Consider the following 7,983-nt stretch of genomic DNA (forward strand, 5'->3'; position numbering starts at 1 on the left):
AAAGACCAAATATCTTGTAAACAGGGAAATTGCATCACCAACTTGGTATAGAACTCTGCATTGATGGTGTGACCCTTTTGAAGATGGTCAATACAAAATACCTTCCCTGCAGGTGAAGTGACCTTGGTCTTCTTTGAGGCAGTTGAGGAGGGGTATTTCCACTGCATGGATTGTTTCTTTCTCTCTGGCTCAAAGTGATGAAGCCAACACTCCTACTGGGTTTGGAAACGTTTAAGGAAACCAAACTTTTAGGCTATGGAGATTCCGATTCTGAAAAAAAATTGGCAGTCATGGTATTAGCTGTCAGAAATGAAAGTAGAAAAATCCAAACAAGGAATGTTACTGCTGGTTTGAGTCGAAATCTGTTTCTTTGGCTACTGACTGGCCGGAGCTATCTGTCTGTCTGTCTCTTTCTCTCTCTCTCCCTCTCTCTCTCTCTCTATCTATCTATCTATCTATCTATCTATCACTCGTCCACCTTCGTTTGTTTCCGTAGAATTTATCAAATTAGAAAATGCATTTCCGTAGAATTTATCAAATTAGAAAATGCGTTTCCGTAGAATTTAAACAAATTAAATTCAGTTTAAACTTTATAAATAAATATATTTCATTTCATGTTCAGTTTAAACTTTATAAATAAATATATTTTTGCATTATTCATTATTGTTTTTAAAAACAAATCACATACACCAATCAGCACCACCAATGACCACCACCACCACGCGTAATCCAAAGTTGGAATTAATCACCGCGATATTACCATCGCCACCGCTACAACAGAAAATAGTATTAATTGGCTTAAGAGACATGGACTTTTAAATACCCCAAAAATATGCCCCTCTTGTGGAGCTAGGATGATGGAAGTAGCCAAAAAGTTTTTTTTTTCTAATTTGATAAATTCTACGGAAATAAACGAAGGTGGACGAGTGATAGAGAGATAGACAGACAGACAGATAGATAGATAGAAAGATAGACAGATAGCTCCGGCCAGTCAGTAGCCAAAGAAACAGATTTCAACTCAAACCAGCAGTAACATTCCTTGTTTAGAGTTTTCTACTTTCGCTTCTGACAGCTAATACCATGACAGTGCCATATATATATATATATATATATATATATATATATATATATATATATATATATAAAATCAAAAAGCTTGTAAACAGAAACTTAGTACATTTCGCCGTTTGTGTTTCCGAGTCGATTTTTAAAAATTTCTATTGTGAAAGTTTACTCCGGATTGAGTGGCGTAATGAAACAGATTTGGTGTAATTAAAGATGTTTCATTATAAACACACATTTATGTAGCATAACAGGTAAGATATAATAATGCAGGTATTTTAGTAAAAGTAGTTGGACATGGGTAATGTAAAACCATTTGATGTTGCTCGTCAGACACTGATATTCATTGTAGTCTTCACCAGTTTAATCAATAAGGCATTAAAACAGAATGATTTTTCCTAGACACAACAAAATGATTAAACAGATTTAGACATAAGTACACATGTGTGAAAACTGTATATTTTAAAATAAAACGTTCAAGAAATACTTTTAATATGGTGTACATTATGATTTTATTGAAATTTGACGGGTGGGCAAAAAATAATGGCACACTTCATTAAAACGTATGAGGAAACAAAGTCGAGGTTTATGAATTATCCGACTTCCCGCTGAAGTTTGTTTTCACATCAAATTCCCACATAATTGTAATTTGAAATGTATTTGAAGAAAATTTTATTTAATATATGTCCTCTTTGCAAAAAGTTATGAGGAAACAAATCAAAACACTTCTACACTCTTCCGAAAACATTCTTCACCACCAATTTCGATATAACAGTAATCTAGAGTACTCACAATGCATATCTAGAAAATTTAATCAAGAAATATGCATTTTTCAGTAAGTTAGGCAAAAACAAATTTGGTGAGGCACACATCTATAGATCTGCCATGGTTTAAACAACGATAAATCAACGCGCTTATTCTACACCATTCTCATAACTACTATGTATGATTGTATAGAAGTTTGCTGTAAATTTAGATTCTGCTAATGAACGTGTAATTATAATTGATAGGTAAGCACTTCTATGTTTTCACTCTGAAAATATATTCACTATTTATCTACTTGAAAATTAATACAAACAAAGTGTGGCATAACTACAGAGTTGTACCCCACCCCCGACTTTGGAAGGTCATAACTTTCAGAAAATGAATATTTTTTAATGAAATTGTCTATGCATATATTATTTATTATGTAGATTCCGAATATACAAAAATTTTTGGTGAAAGTGTTTTGGAATGGGGGTGGGGGACAATTTTCGGAAATTCCAACAGAGTCCACTTAAATTCCTCTTAACTTCCAGGAAAATGAATATTTTTTCATGAAATTTTCTACAAATATACCTTGATGCATGTACATTTCGACCATGTAGGAATTTTGAAGGAAACAACTGCAGGTTATTTCTGAGAAGTGTTCCCCACTCGGTGGTGTTTCGGAGCAAGTCGTCCATAATTGTTTCATTTTTCTCTATTATGTGCGTATGTGCATCCGTAGATTTCTCTGTAGTTATGCCCTGTACTCTTCTACTTCTCTACTAGAAACGTTTACTTTGGAATTTACTTCTATTGAGAAAAAAAACTCGTGTGCATGTTATTGTTAACGTAAGTTTTCTTATGACGGCTTCTCTTTTCTGCTTATTAAAGTCAGGGGAGGGGGTACAACTCTGTAGTTATGCCCACAAACGTAACCAAGTCTGTGATGTCATGATTTGTCTCTTGAAGTTCTTGTGCCATTTATTGTTTCTCCAGGTGTAATATTTGGTTAATTTTTATTTATCTGCTGACTGCCATTCTGCATTGCAGCATCTAAAACCCTTGTTTATTAAATTAGAGAATGAATGACTTTGCAAATGTAAATAGAAAATTTTTTGCCCTTGCTATGTCAATACCGGAAGTTGACACTGAGAAACTTTTTTTCTAAGTGAATCATAAATATAAAGCAATATTATTTATTTTTAATAAAAAAAATAAACTAGACAGTATTATGTATCCAAGGATAAATTATTCATGCATCCCAAATATGGAAGCAATTTGCGCAACCATTATTTGCGTGAAAAGCGAATACACGCACACAGACAGGTCTATTTTATATAAGATATATATATATATATGTACACTCACATATATATATGTGTGTAAACATGTATATATATATATATATATATATATATATATAAATAAATTTAAGGAATGGAGAAAACGCATGTTATAATTGCATACTTTATTCCTACATATATTTCAAAGGATTACAACCTGTGTGATGCATAGGGATCTTTGATATTAAAATTGTAATCTTCTCATCAGGGAAAGCATGGGAATCATCTTAAACGTAAGACATTATGATGGATAACCTTATCCATCTATTGTTTTCATAATCGGTCATAATGTCTTACGTTTAAGATGATTCTAATGCTTTCCATGATGAGAAGGTTACAATTTTAATATCAAAGATCCCTATGGATCACACAGGTTGTAATCCTTTGAAACATATGTAGGAATAAAGTATGCAATTATAACATGCGTTTTCTCCATTCCTTAAATTTTTAAATATACTCAAATACCCAAAATTTCAAGGAGTTCCTGCCTTAAAAACAGGAACTAAACCACAGTTATTTTGTGTTCTTTGCTACATTGGTTTCTATTAACCCATTTATTCTATCCGAAGAATTTTTGTTCATTAAGATAGAAGAAATACACATAATTATATATATATATATATATATATATATATAGTTTTAGGGAAAATAACCAATTTTCAAGAACTCATCGATGAAAATCCACTATCACATATAGAAAAATTAATAATTAAAAGCACAATAAATGAGTATAATATAAAGTAAAGTAAATATCATAAGATAAATATAATAAAAAGATTACGGAAAAATTTGGATAAGTACTGTTTTCACTTTGCTAAAGATTTTCTACTATTTGAAAATAATATGTATTCTTGTTTTTATACTATTCATTTGGTTCTTTATAGATTATTTTAATAGATAACTTATTTAACACTATATTATTTAGGAGTTATAGTTTCATTTCAACATAATATTAGAACTTCGATTGGAATAGTGTTGATATATTTTCGATTATTTTTGATTAATATTATTTGATTAATTATTAATCTTTATAGTTTATAATATCGTTAAAGTTTTTTTTAAATCAAAACTTTGTATATATATATAAAGTTTAACCTTTTATTCTTAATAATTTTTTTCTTTCCTAATTTTTTCATTCATAATTTTTTCCATTCATAATTTTTTCATTCATATTTTTTATTATTACGTTTGTAGAAATAAATAATCTTGTATTTTTCTATTATTCAATTGATCTTTAATCATAATTAAATAAACGTCTTTAGCTTTAAATAGTATAGCTTTAACTATTACACCGGTTAAATATGTACTAATTTTATCTTCATTATTATTTTAAACTTAAACTTCGTTCAACTTGTATTTAAAACAATGATAATTTAAAACAATGATAATTTAGGTAAGATGTTTTTTGTATATAATATACATGTTATTATTATGGATGAAGGGATGATTATTGAATGGTTATTATTTTGATATTATGATATTTTTTAAATAATTTTTCTATCTTTATATAATAAGTATATCATATTAATTCATTTGGTACTTATTGTTGGTTGAGATATATATCTAATTATTGTTCTACTTACGATCTGACGAGTAGCTATATTTTTGAATAGAACTTATTTTAGATAATTTCAATTGATTTTAATCGATTTAAATTTCTTTTCTATTTGAAAATTGGTTATGAAACACGTGTAATCTTTTTATTATATTTATCTTATGATATTTACTTTACTTTATATTATACTCATTTATTGTGCTTTTAATTATTAATTTTTCTATATGTGATAGTGGATTTTCATCGATGAGTTCTTGAAAATTGGTTATTTTCCCTAAAACTATATATATTTTATATATACTTTATCTATAAGGCTCAATTTAATTTTTTATAAATTGATTTTAATTGAGTTTTTTACCTGTAATTTTGGATTTTGTCCCTAATAATATTATTATATATATATATATATATATAGCAGCATCATAGTCAACTGCTACAAAGGTAAAGGTGACGCTTTAGATACAAATAATTACAGAGGCATCAAGCTGTTAGATCAGGTTATGAAAGTTACAGAGAGGGTCATAGCCCAACTAATTAGGGAGTGAATCAATTTAGATGAGATGCAGTTTGGGTTCGTGCCAGGTAAAAGCACTACTGATGCCTTATTTCTAGTGAGACAGTTGCAGGAGAAATACCTAGCTAAAGATAAACCTCTGTACCTGGCTTTCGTTGACATGGAGAAAGCCTTTGACAGGGTCCCCCGATCCCTTATCTGGTGGTCAATGAGGAAACTTGGGATAGAAGAATGGTTAGTGAGAGCTGTGCGAGCCATGTACAGAGATGCTGCCAGTAAGGTGAGGGTTGGAAATGAGTACAGCAATGAATTCCGGGTAGAGGTAGGGGTCCACCAAGGTTCCGTCCTCAGCCCCCTCTTATTTATCATAGTCCTCCAGGCAATCACAGAGGAGTTCAAGACAGGTTGCCCCTGGGAGCTCCTCTATGCTGATGACCTTGCCCTAATTGCGGAGTCACTATCAGAACTAGAGGAGAAGTTTCAGGTGTGGAAGCAAGGTCTAGAATTGAAGGGCCTTACAGTCAACCTAGCTAAAACCAAAATCCTAATAAGTAGGAAGGTAGATAAAACACAAACCCCTTCAGGTAGATGGCCCTGCTCAGTATGTAGAAAAGGAGTAGGTAGTAACTCTATAAGATGTACCCGGTGCAAGCTATGGACACATAAGAGGTGCAGCAACATCAAAGGCAGGTTAACTAGCAAGTTAGTTTTTGTTTGTGGCAGATGTTCAGGTGCAATAAAGACTGTAAACAAACAGGAAACAACTTCTATCTCATTCCAGGGTGAAAAACTAGAGGTAGTCGATAGCTTCCGCTATCTGGGCGACCAAGTTAGTAGTGGGGGTGGGTGCGCTGAAAGTGTAGCTGCTAGAATAAGAATAGCCTGGGCAAAGTTTAGAGAGCTCTTACCCCTGCTGGCGACAAAGGGACTCTCACTCAGAGTAAAAGGCAGACTGTATGACGCATGCGTACGAACAGCTATGCTACATGGCAGTGAAACATGGGCTGTAACTGCTGAGGACATACGTAAGCTTGCAAGGAATGAAGCCAGTATGCTCCGTTGGATGTGTAATGTCAATGTGAATACCCGTCAGAGTGTAAGTATCTTGAGAGAAAAGTTGAACATTAGAAGCATCAGTTGTGGTGTGCAAGAGAGACGATTGCGCTGGTATGGACATGTGGTGAGAATGGATGAGGATAGCTGAGTGAAAAAGTGCCACACCCTAACAGTTGAGGGAACCCGTGGAAGAGGTAGGCCCAGGAAGACCTGGGCTGAGGTGGTGAGGCAAGACCTTCGTACATTGGGCCTCACCGAGGCGATGACTACTGACCGAGACCTTTGGAAATGTGCTGTGCGTGAGAAGACCCGGCAAGCCAAGTAAGATCGTTGCCAGTGCCCCTGGACTGGTTCTTGTGCGGGTGGCACATGAGATGCACCATTTTGAGCGTGGCCGTTGCCAGTACCGCCTGACTGGCTCCCGTAGGATTTTCGAGCGAGATCGTTGCCAGTGCCCCTGGACTGGCTTGTGCGGGTGGCACATAAAAGGCACCATTTCGAGCGTGGCCGTTTTCGTGCGGGTGACACGTAAAAGCACCCACTACACTCTCTGAGTGGTTGGCGTTAGGAAGGGCATCCAGCTGTAGAAACTCTGCCAAATTAGACTGGAGCCTGGTGTTGCCATCCGGTTTCACCAGTCCTCAGTCAAATCGTCCAACCCATGCTAGCATGGAAAGCGGACGTTAAACGATGATGATGATGATGATATATATATATATATATATATAATAATATTAGGGACAAAATCCAAAATTACAGGTAAAAACTCAATTAAAATCAATTTATAAAAAATTAAAATTAAATTGTGCTTTATAGATTATAATATATAAGAAGATATAGTTTTAGGGAAAAGAACCAAGGTTCAAGAACTCATCAATGAAAATTCACTATCACATACATAAAAATTAATAATTAAAAGCACAATAAATGAGTATAATATAATACAAAGTAAATATCATAAGATAAAGATAGTACTATTTTTACTATCTTTATCTTATGATATTTACTTTGTATTATATTATACTCATTTATTGTGCTTTTAATTATTAATTTTTCTATATGTGATAGTGGATTTTCATCAATGAGTTCTTGAAACTTGGTTCTTTTCCCTAAAACTATATATATACACACACACACACATATTCACTCATTCGCACATATGTGTGTGTATGGTTCACATGTAAAGAAAACAAAACACACAGGCATGTGAAGAAATGACAAGCAGGTATATTAGTGTAACACTCAGGTAAAATGGTAAAGTTTTTGATGTTTCAAGCATGCACTTTTCGAGAGAGAAGGATGAGAGAAAGAGATAAGTAAAGGGGCTGTATTAGTGGTTCACATGCAGGAATGATATATATGTATAATTTAGTTCTAGAAAAGTGGAAGAGATAAACAATTAGAGAAAGGTAGAAACAATTCATTTATATACAGAATGTTGTAAAAGTTTCAATGCCCCAATGGATTCTGACCCAATGGATGACAATGTTAATGTTGTAATATTTACAATGTTGAATTGTTATGTCGTTTAATTAACCTCTTTAGCTTACTGTTTCTTTTCTATTTCAAAATATTACATCATGTTGACAGAAAAGAAATTTCTTCATTCAGATGTGCCTTCGATATTTTTCTCCACTCTTATTGACTAAAGGAAAACGAGATATCTATAAGGACATTCATCAATACATCAACCTCTTTATACCAAG

Source organism: Octopus bimaculoides, chromosome 28 (assembly GCF_046866305.1).
Source record: "Octopus bimaculoides isolate indiv1 chromosome 28, ASM4686630v1, whole genome shotgun sequence".
Taxonomy (NCBI): Eukaryota; Metazoa; Mollusca; class Cephalopoda; order Octopoda; family Octopodidae; genus Octopus; species Octopus bimaculoides.